Source organism: Cibotium barometz, chromosome 19 (genome assembly GCF_041138505.1).
Source record: "Cibotium barometz isolate CiBa-2024 chromosome 19, ASM4113850v1, whole genome shotgun sequence".
Classification (NCBI taxonomy): domain Eukaryota; kingdom Viridiplantae; phylum Streptophyta; class Polypodiopsida; order Cyatheales; family Cibotiaceae; genus Cibotium; species Cibotium barometz.
Genome location: NC_141064.1, coordinates 28,453,396 through 28,463,646, shown reverse-complemented (window position 1 = coordinate 28,463,646; position 10,251 = coordinate 28,453,396). Strand labels below are relative to the sequence as shown.

At 36.8% G+C, this 10,251-nt stretch overlaps 1 pseudogene; it reads right to left on the bottom strand.

The window, feature by feature from the left end:
• Positions 1–3,730: 3,730 nt before the first annotated feature.
• LOC147628414 (uncharacterized) lies at positions 3,731–6,494 on the bottom strand (annotated as a pseudogene).
• Between the last annotated feature and the right edge of the window lie 3,757 nt (positions 6,495–10,251).

Below are 10,251 nucleotides of genomic sequence, written 5' to 3'. Positions count from 1 at the left end.
TGTGAAGTGAGCTTCGTGAAGGCTCCTCTAGAACTATGAAGATAGAGGTTGTATGCTAGTAGAAGCTAGGGAGTAAACTCACAATGATGACTGATGCATTGTGTGGAGAAGGGATTGGCCATGTATCTATATAGGCATGTATACACAGGGTGGCCTTGACATGACCGTATAGGTCTACGGTCTTAGTTGGTGCCACCATCCATAGTGTAGGCTTCGCCCCAAAAATAGGTACTAGACATTGCATAGCAGTGCCCCAACTCCCACGATCATCTTGGGTCCCATTCAGCCGTATAATGTCAGGATAGGGTTTCAAAGAGTAAATTATACCTACTCCACGTGTGGGACCATTATGAGATATAACGGTCTAGCGTAGTATGTAGCCTATTTAGTAGTGTGCCAAATCTAATCTAAGTCATCTTTAAACAATCTCATCTCATAGGCTACCTTCTCGTGTGAATATAGGGATGCTGAGTGCCCACAAACCTACTCAACCATGGCTACTCCTCCTCATAATGGAGGCCGTATAAACATAAGCTATTCGATGCCTAGATAATACCCTAAACTAAGAGAAAAACAATACACAGTTATACTGAGCACCTGGTGTTTGAGTCACCTGCCTAATTTGAGTCACAAAGCCACTGAGGGTCTTGCCCGCTGGCATAGGTGATGCTATAATCTTGAGTACCTTCGATGTATCACAACACCCACATACTTGCTTTCTAAAGATTCTCTTGGTGCCTGCTGTTGGAGAACCTGCTCAAAATTGCAATAGTAAAAGTGATGTTTGGTCTAGTATTATTACACAAGAGGATAAGACTACCAATTATTTTCCTATATAAGGTCTCATCCATAAGAGAACCTGTTGGAGAACCTGCTCAAAACTGCAATAGTAAAAGTGATGTTTGGTCTAGTATTATTACACAAGAGGATAAGACTACCAATTAGTTTCCTATATAAGGTCTCATCCATAAGAGGATAAGAATACCAATCAATTTCTTGTATAAGATCTCTTGTAAGGTCTCTTGTATAAGGTCTCATCCACAAGAGGTTAAGACTATCAACAATCAGTTTCTAGTATAAGGTCTCATCCACAAGTCTGAGGTGTTTCCAATGGACAGCTTTACATTATCCTCCATTGGGGTACTAAGTGCCTTGCATTTGGTCATACCAAATACCTTGAGTATCTCACCTACATATTTCTATTGAGAGAGAAAAATGTTATCTCACTTCTGCCAAACCTCAATCCGAAACATTTTATAATGCGTGAGCCCAAGATCTGCCATCTCAAACTATGTATTAAGCATGTGTTGTATTTGTGAGATCTTTTTCTAAGGCAATCATCTACATAGAGAACAACATGACCATATACTTCCCTTGATCATAAAGGAAATATGAATTTTCATCTAAAGATTTGCAAAAGAGACTAATACTCACAAAGATCAATCTTCAAATACCATGCTCGTGGGGCCTTTTTTTAGCCCATAGAGTGCCTCTTATAACCTACAAGCTTTTCTTTTAGAATCATGAACCACAAACCCAGGTGGCTATTCCACGTATACCTCCTCCTTGAGGTTCCCATTGAGGAAAGTAGCTTTTATATCCATTTGGAGAATAGGCCATCCCCCTTGCACTTTTGATGACCACCCGTGCCTTGTAGTTTTCAAAAGTACCATTAGATTTGTATTTTTCTTTGTAAACCCACTTAGTGCCAATTGCCTTATGCCTTGGAGAACAACTTATAAGGTCCCAAGTGTGGTTTTTTAGGATGGAGTCATACTCTTCTTGCATGGCTAGCATCCACTTCAGATCCCCTTATGCTTCAACAAAGGTGGTTTCATACATCATGAATTGGTTATACCGTGAAAAACACTTTTTCATGACCATGAAAAGCATAGAACCATGTAAAGATCCCATAGAACATACAAAGAGTTATTGCATAGTGTTACAAGGGTGTCTCGACCTAATAAGAAATCTTATGCATGTTACACACGGGGGGTTCACTCATAGTAAAGAAGACATGTCACTTGCGTGCAAGGACTTCTAAAAAAACCCCTATTTATGAAGCTTGTAAGACTAATATATCCCCCTATTTAAGCTTATAAGATATATACATGTATGACTTTTTATGTATCCCCTTTCTAAATGTAAATCTTCATAGAACATATACTAACTTTCTTTTTAAAAGTTGGAATTATCCTAAGCAATTAAAGGTATCAAAATGGTCATATCACAAAGTGATTTATGTAATGGCACTTGGATACCATCGAAGTATGTGTTGCAATGTTTTTGAGTGCCCGTGCCCCCTTACCACATGAGGAGAGAGAGTAGGGGAATCGAACCCCTTTACACTTAAAGTGACTACACCAAGCGGACACCAAGCTCTCTTTGGAAGGAGGGGAGTTGAATCTCTCTACCAAAACCATGGGAGAGTGCCAACTCCCCCCCTCCCACACTATGATTAATACAAATCAAGAAAAAAAATCAAACAAAAATTAAAGATTTAATTTTTTGCTCTAAGAAAAACTTGGGTTTAACCTCTTACCAAGCACCTTGAAACTCCTGATACTAACAGTCACAAATTACAGTACACATGAATGAGTGAACTTAGCAAAGAGTAGCAACAACACAAGCATTACATGTATGTATTTGAAAGTACTTTCCTTCATAGATATCCTTGAATGAAATACATGTTGAAGATACCTCCAAAACTGTAATGCTGCAATGTACTTTGCTTCATTACCATAAGATTATCAATACATATACTTTTCTTCACCATCAAAGGATTGCCAATGCAGCCATATGCCTTTTCTACTGCATATTGGTGGTTGAGATGGACCCAAAACTACTGGCTATTGCCAAGTGTGGTTGCAAGCTGCTTCGTGCACATGAGTGATGGAGAGAGTTTATGACCTTAAAACTCAAATTACACCCAAAATGGTCATAAATGTTTATGACTCTAAAACTCAAATCACACAATAACTAGATGACCACAAAAGTTACTTGATATTTCTTGGTAGCATTTTTTTATAATGTATACATAGCAGCTTTCAACCTGCAAAGAAAAACAAGATTATTAATTTAATACTAATGCATAAGGACAACACATTAAAACTATTATAGATTTGTATTTTACTCTATGCGCTTCAAATTACCTTATGTATCTTTTACATAGTCGTTGAAGATCTTATAGTCATTGGGATCAAGTTGATATTTCTTTGATATTGGATCATAGCTCGAATTTTCCAGAGCAATTATAGATTCCAAGGACATTGATTGATTATCAACAAGATCATATGTGTAGCATCTACTTCCTTTGGTTTTTTGATACCATGCTAGATGAATCTCCACATTTGGAGGATGATCTATAAGATCAAAAGGGCCCCTTGTCTCTTTCATACCATTTCCTAGCTTCATTCTCATACTCATTACTCTTGTGAGGTACCATATGCCTTTCTTGACCCCTTGACTAGTATTTGCAACCTTGCCTCTTCTTTTGAGCTTTGTATTATCTCTAAGTATAATATCTTCAAATAGAACCGCACAATCATATCCTATTCCAAGGCAAGTACTGGTTTGAGGTTTTGACTTCATCTCAAATGAGAAAGATACTCCACTTTTAACCCTTGTTAATCTATCCTTTGATAATGTTGGATTTCCATTCAATTGGCTCACAAGTGTGCTCTTGCACAAAGTCTTCCCCCATCAACTTCCACAAAAGGTGATATTTGGCTCACCACATTCTCCTCATTTTGTCAACTATAGAATCCATGACATGGCGAAGCTCACTTTGTGCAATTGTATCCTCTTCATCAACATCCAATACTGTATCCATGATTACATCTCCAACAAAATCATCCAATGAAACTTCTTCTTCTTCAAGATTGTCATGTGCATTGTTTTCAAGATGCTCTAAGATATCTTTTTCTTCCCATGAGGCACCCCATGAAGCTTCACCTTCCATACCAAGCTCGCGACACATGACCTTTGCTTCTGCTAAACCCTCCTTTAATGCATATACAATCTGTTCATCAGTACTACTCACAGCCGTGTAGTCATTTAAATTTGCCAAAGGAATGCCAAGCATATGATTCATATCAACCCATATGTTTTCTTGCTTTGAGTGAGCTGCCGAAAAACTTAGATTTGAACCTGCTTGAAACTCTGAAATTCTATTCAATGCTCCTGCATTACTCAACAAGTCACAACCATCATAACACCTCTCATTGCTAACCATTCCACCTACTTTACTAAAGAAATTCTCACAAGCATCAGATCCCGTAGAAGATAAAGGAACTGCCAAGTGACTATATCTGTCTCTGAAGATCTTTATGAGAAGAACCACAAAGTGACATGACAATTGGATGTCCATGAAAGTTTCTCTACTAATGAAGTTCTGCTTGAGCGTATATACATCATGCTTGGTGATCCACATGCGCCAAATCCTAATAAAACATCATAAGTCAATTGATTAATAAGACATAATGGTGCTACCATAGCAACAACATGAACATACAATATCAGTTAATTATTTATATATGTTCAATAGATAACATGAATTCTCTACCTCTAAAAGAAGGATACCATTCTAGCAGCTTTCACACGCTCATACAAGTTGAGCGTAGGAGATAGAAAAATATCAATGTATGCTGCCACAATTGAGAGCCACAATTGAGAGATACACCTTTGTACCAAGTGTTCGCTCTTGACGATGATTGGATCCCATCTGCAAGAGCTCTAAACAATTTTGAACTTTACATCTGGCTATCCTCTGTGCTGATCTCCAATTTTGTCTATCTTTTCTCTCTATATCTCTTTCTTGCAAACCATGATCATCAACCTTGAAACTTTGATATACCAAGGCTACATGATTCAAGGTGACAAGATCATACCAAGCACTAATCTTTTAGATGCATTATCTAGAGGATTAATCATCTTCTTTCCATTATGTATATAATCTTGGTCATGTAATCCAATGATGCTTCCATCATCTTCCATAGAAGCTGTGAATGGCCAACTTTTCCAAGGAATTGAGTATCGAACACCTGTAAGAGAGCTATAATCTTCAACCATAAGCTTTCTTCGCCTTGAATCTCCATCAGAAGCATGACCAAGTATTGGTCCAATCACATCCTTCACATACATATTCCAATGCAAATTGACTTCTTTCCATTGCTCCTTGATGGACATAGAGTCAAACCTATTACAAGTTAGTTGTATAAGAAGAACTAACTTTGGCAAGCATTCAGCAAGAGGATTTGCAATCAATACTCTTGCATAGTGGGCAATCACATTATGCTCAAATGCATCAACAATTCTTTGATAACCATTTTCACCATCTCCAACATGTACTATGAAATTTGAAATGCATGTGTGATCTATCTTCTTTCCACAAAAACCAACAAGTTGGTCATCTCTTGCTATCCACCTCACCATCCTCTTGATCATAGTCTCATCTTCAGCAACAATGATAGGTACACTTCCCATGCAAATCCCATTTTTCAACATATGATGCTTATATGTTTCTACCACATGCTTGAATACATCCTCTCTCAATCCGGTCCTATAACAAAGAGCTTTTCTCATAGCCCTAGATGTAGTTGAAAGATGTGGACCTTGAAGATTCATGGAGAGAAAGTTATGCAATCTTGTACCTCCCCAAATCTTTACAGCTTCAAAGAGATTTTTTGTTGTATCAGAATATCGCTTTCCTTGACCCACTCTTCCTATGTTTTGAGAGATGTCGATGAAAAAAGTCCCACAAAGCTTTCTTCCCCTCAAATAAGCCATGCTTATGTGCATTCACAATATCAGTGCAAAACTTCTTTACATCTCCTCGTACCAAGGCTTCAGAAACACTTTCTTGAAGACTTCTCACCTTTACACTCAAAGTAGCAACCTTTGTCCTTGTGAACCATATTTCTTTTTTGAGTCGTCGAACCATTATGTTTTTAGTCCTAGCAATTCTCAATATCTCAGAATGAGTCAAGTAATCCAATCTTCTACCACCTCCAATGTCTCTTAATCCTCTTTCCCCTCTAGACTGCATGTCTCGATACACACACATGCAAAAGTCTCTCTCCTTGGGAATGGATGCATATGATGAGCACTGGAGATTGGAGAAGGGAACTCCCTCCAAACTTACCCGCTTGCAATCATTGTGACAAAATGTGCCATCTCAGCAAGCTCTGTTCCCAATAAAATCACTGCCTTTGTGCTTGGCTCACAAGTCCACAATGCACACCTCCTCTACTATCATCCAAGAAACACTTTACATTGATCATGTGGTTTCTAAACTTATATGATCCTTGCCAAAATCCCCAACAAAGAGTAGCAAGCAAACTCTTCTCTGCACAGTACATAAATTCTATTGTTCTCTTCATAGAATAATGATTATTAAAAGAAAGATGAAAACAAATCCATAATGCCAAAAAATACCAAGACTTGTTAAAGCTGTATACCTGAAGGTCTTTGTGGCAACTTAGAACCTGATGCATTGGAAGCATCTACATATCAAACATAGTGAAAACTATTAGTTAGAGTAAAAATTTCATTGTTAAAAAAAACAAATGTCCTTTTCTTGAATTAAGTACCTGTGGATTGGATTGGTTTAAAAAAACCAATCAGATTTCTTTGATTCTTGTCCAAGACCATTACTTTACTTGGGCGGCCTACTTTCTTAAGCTCATCACCATCTCCTTTAGTAGCGGCTTTCATATGAAGCTTTGACTTCATGTGCTCTATAATGCACAATCTCAAAGAACCTGTCTTTGGGAACAATGATAGCCACTTATCATCCAATGGACACCTTATGAAAACCTTTGACAAGGTAGTGTAGTCTCCGATAGTTTTAGGAACAAGTTGAAATTCTAGATCATTCTCACTTCCAAAAGAAGAAATCTCAAACATTGCTTCATCTATTTTTTGTTTATTTTGTGTCTTTATCTCCTCCAATGATGGTGTGACTCCAAGCATGTCATGCCTTTGCTTCCCTTTTGTAATAAAAAAATTCCTTTATGCATCTTTCAATGCATAAAAATCAAATTTAATAAGAATAACACTTTTGTAATTAAAAAAATTCCTTTATGCATCTTTCCATGCATAAAAATCAAATTTAATAATTAATATCAGTGATATCCATGCATAGTCATAGGTGAATATGTACATGGAGTAATTAGAATATTTCTTTTAGATGCAAAAATAGTGGGAATTACTCTTTTGGAATAACATAAAAAAAACTTTCTTTTTCACAAAATTCTAGAAAATTTTACCATAACCTCCTTTGTATGGCTGACCATTTCTCATTTTTATCTTTCTTTATTTAACTTAATTAAATAAAGAAAATTTTACCATAACCTCCTTTGTATGGCTGATCATTTCTCATTTTTATCTTTCTTTATTTAACTTTATTTAACTTAATTTAATTAACCCAAATTAGAATTATAGAACTCTAATCTACATAATTTTCTAAATTCAAGAGAGTAAGCAATAAGAAGGGTTTAATTAATCACTTAGTTAATCTTTCTAGGATTGAGAAAGGTTGGAATGTAAAGAAGAGAAGGGGTGGCCTTTTTATCAAAGGCATAGCATTTGAATTTAATTCAAACATTTGCAAAACATAAAAATCAAGAAAACTATAGATTTTTCATTAAACAAAGTAAGGAAATTAGCTTACATGGAGCTTGTAAGCTCTCCTTTGGCTTGAGGGATTGAGGGTTCTACTCTTGTTTGAAGCAAGAGTGGCCACCAATTCACTTTGGAGAGGATCAGGCCAAAAACAATTGAATTATTAAAAAATTCAATGTAGATGGCTCAGGACGACAGGAGTAGAGTAACAGTGCATAAACACCATTAAGCTTTTACAAAGGGGAAGGCTTTTATTTATAGGAAAAAGTGAGTCTCTAACCAAGCAAACTGATTCTAGAATTTTCCAGATCAATTTGGTCAATTTTTGACCAGTTCTCTGGGTCAGTTTAGCTTACTTTTTGGATCTAGTTTTGAAACAGGAGAGAGGAGAGATGAAAATATCTCATTTTATTAATTAAGAATTAGGGATAATGATGAGAAAAAGGTGCCTACTTCATGAGGGGAGATTCCCACACTGAGGTGTCAAAATTCATTTTTTTTATTCTTGTCTTTGGTCCTTAGTCCACTCTTCATCTTATGTGAGCATTTACTCATTTTTGGGGGGGTTTTCTTTTATTCTTCAATTATCTCCTCCCTACATTTGGATTTATCTTATTAGTCCATAGGAACCTTAATTGGACCATAATCCAAAAATTTCTAAAAATTTGGACCCTTAGGCTAAGGTCCTTTATACCTATTTTCAATTAATTCCAATTGCACATTGGAAAGTTCTTTTTGAATTTTTGTTTCAAGGGAAACCATTTTAGACACTAGGAGGATTTTTATATCCAAAAATATCTCAATTTTGAATTACCTCCCTCTAGACATTTTCTCTCTCCAATCCAAAACAGGGTAAAACAGGATCTTTCTTTTATTTCAGAGAGGGGAATAATTATAAGATCAGAAGGGGAGGTTCTTACACCTGCACACCTCAAAAGCTGGAGGGAGGAATCTTACATCCTACCCCACTTAAAAAAACGTGAGATGTCCTCATCTCGCAAACTAGAGGACAATTCTTTTCCTTAAGATCCAACTGATTATGGGGTTCCTTATAGTCTGGTGAACCCAACAGAATCCTGGGATAAAGATCCCTTATATAAAACTCATCATCAGATAACAATTCATTCAGATCATATCATTCATATCCTTAACACAATAATGGTCCATTAGACCAAAATTTCCATCTGAACATTCCTCCATGGGAATTTCAATTATACAGGTTTTTAATTTGTCATCCCTTAACTTGATCCACTGGGTCAAGTGTTAATAGTAGCAATCTGTCAGCACAATCCACTAATCTCATAGTGATTTGCTGAAGTCATTATCGTCATTCCAGTTACGAACATCATCACAAGGACTCGTCCCGTTCATCCTCATTGTGGTTTTGCTCAGCTTATCACTTTTCAATAAAAATTCAGGAATCATCATTTTTTAATCAGAATCCAAATCAACTCATCAATTCTCAACCATAATTTTTAAATCATATCAACCACATTGGAATTCATCATCCGGATAAAATCTTTGCTTATAATTTCAAGTCTTAGATTTACTCGTTATACTGTCACTAAAGAGCTGCAGTTATACCCTCGTTATATATGGGTAGTCACGGTCCTTGGAATTTTAAGATAAATACCATCATGTCTAGGCCTCAAGCAAGTCAGGGATTCCATACAATTGCGGTACTTCCATTTGAAGAACCAATTACCTATTTATGAATCTTCATTCTGAATATCAATTTGTATGAATTTCATCACACAATTACAACCTTTTACTACTACTTCATAAATTTTTGACATTTCTGGTTTCTCGATTGATCCACTTTAGCCAATTTTCTCTGATACCAGCTCAAAGATCCCTATCCCCTCCGCGCAACGAATTCAGTGGTGCTAGCAGCGGAAGTAGCACTTCTTGCAAAGGGCAGGGTCCCTCACTCGGGGCCTCGCCCACGGATATCCGGACAAGAGACTAATCCCTCATTTCTTCCAAAACCGAACCCGAAAAAAACTTCCCTTGCTCGGAAAGCAGGGGCGATTCCTCTAGGATAATTTTACTCTAACGTAGTCAAGAGCCTTAATTAACTGAACTGATCTGACTGAACCCATAAGTCCCATAGTTAGATCAAGGAAAAGACTTACACTTGGATCATAGAGACCAATGCATTTTTCCTCATTGAGAGGCACATCCATTGATTCTTTTCCATAGAACAATTTTTATCCAGGATTTATTTCATCTATTGTACTATAACAGAATTGAGTCTCGTTTTAGGGATCCATCAGTCTAGCCTAACCCCAACCAGTCCCATTGGTTAGCCAACCGCCCAACCACTATAGTGATGGGATCCATTTAAGAATTTGGTTAGGTTTTGTCTCGAGTACAAGGGAAAAGAGTTCCTAGGCCCCCTAGCCAGATATTCATGAAAACTTAAAACTAGTCATACCACTTACACACCCAATATGAAATTTCCTTTTTCACATATTCAACTGTCTTTAAAACAATCTTTTAATGAAACTATAGTATGAGTGATCATAATCCTCCAAAATTATCCGGTTGAATCCTAATTTCTAATTTTTTCTTCATTGGCGTACCTATGGCATCATTGGCAACCAAAACGCTCACCACTTGTCCACT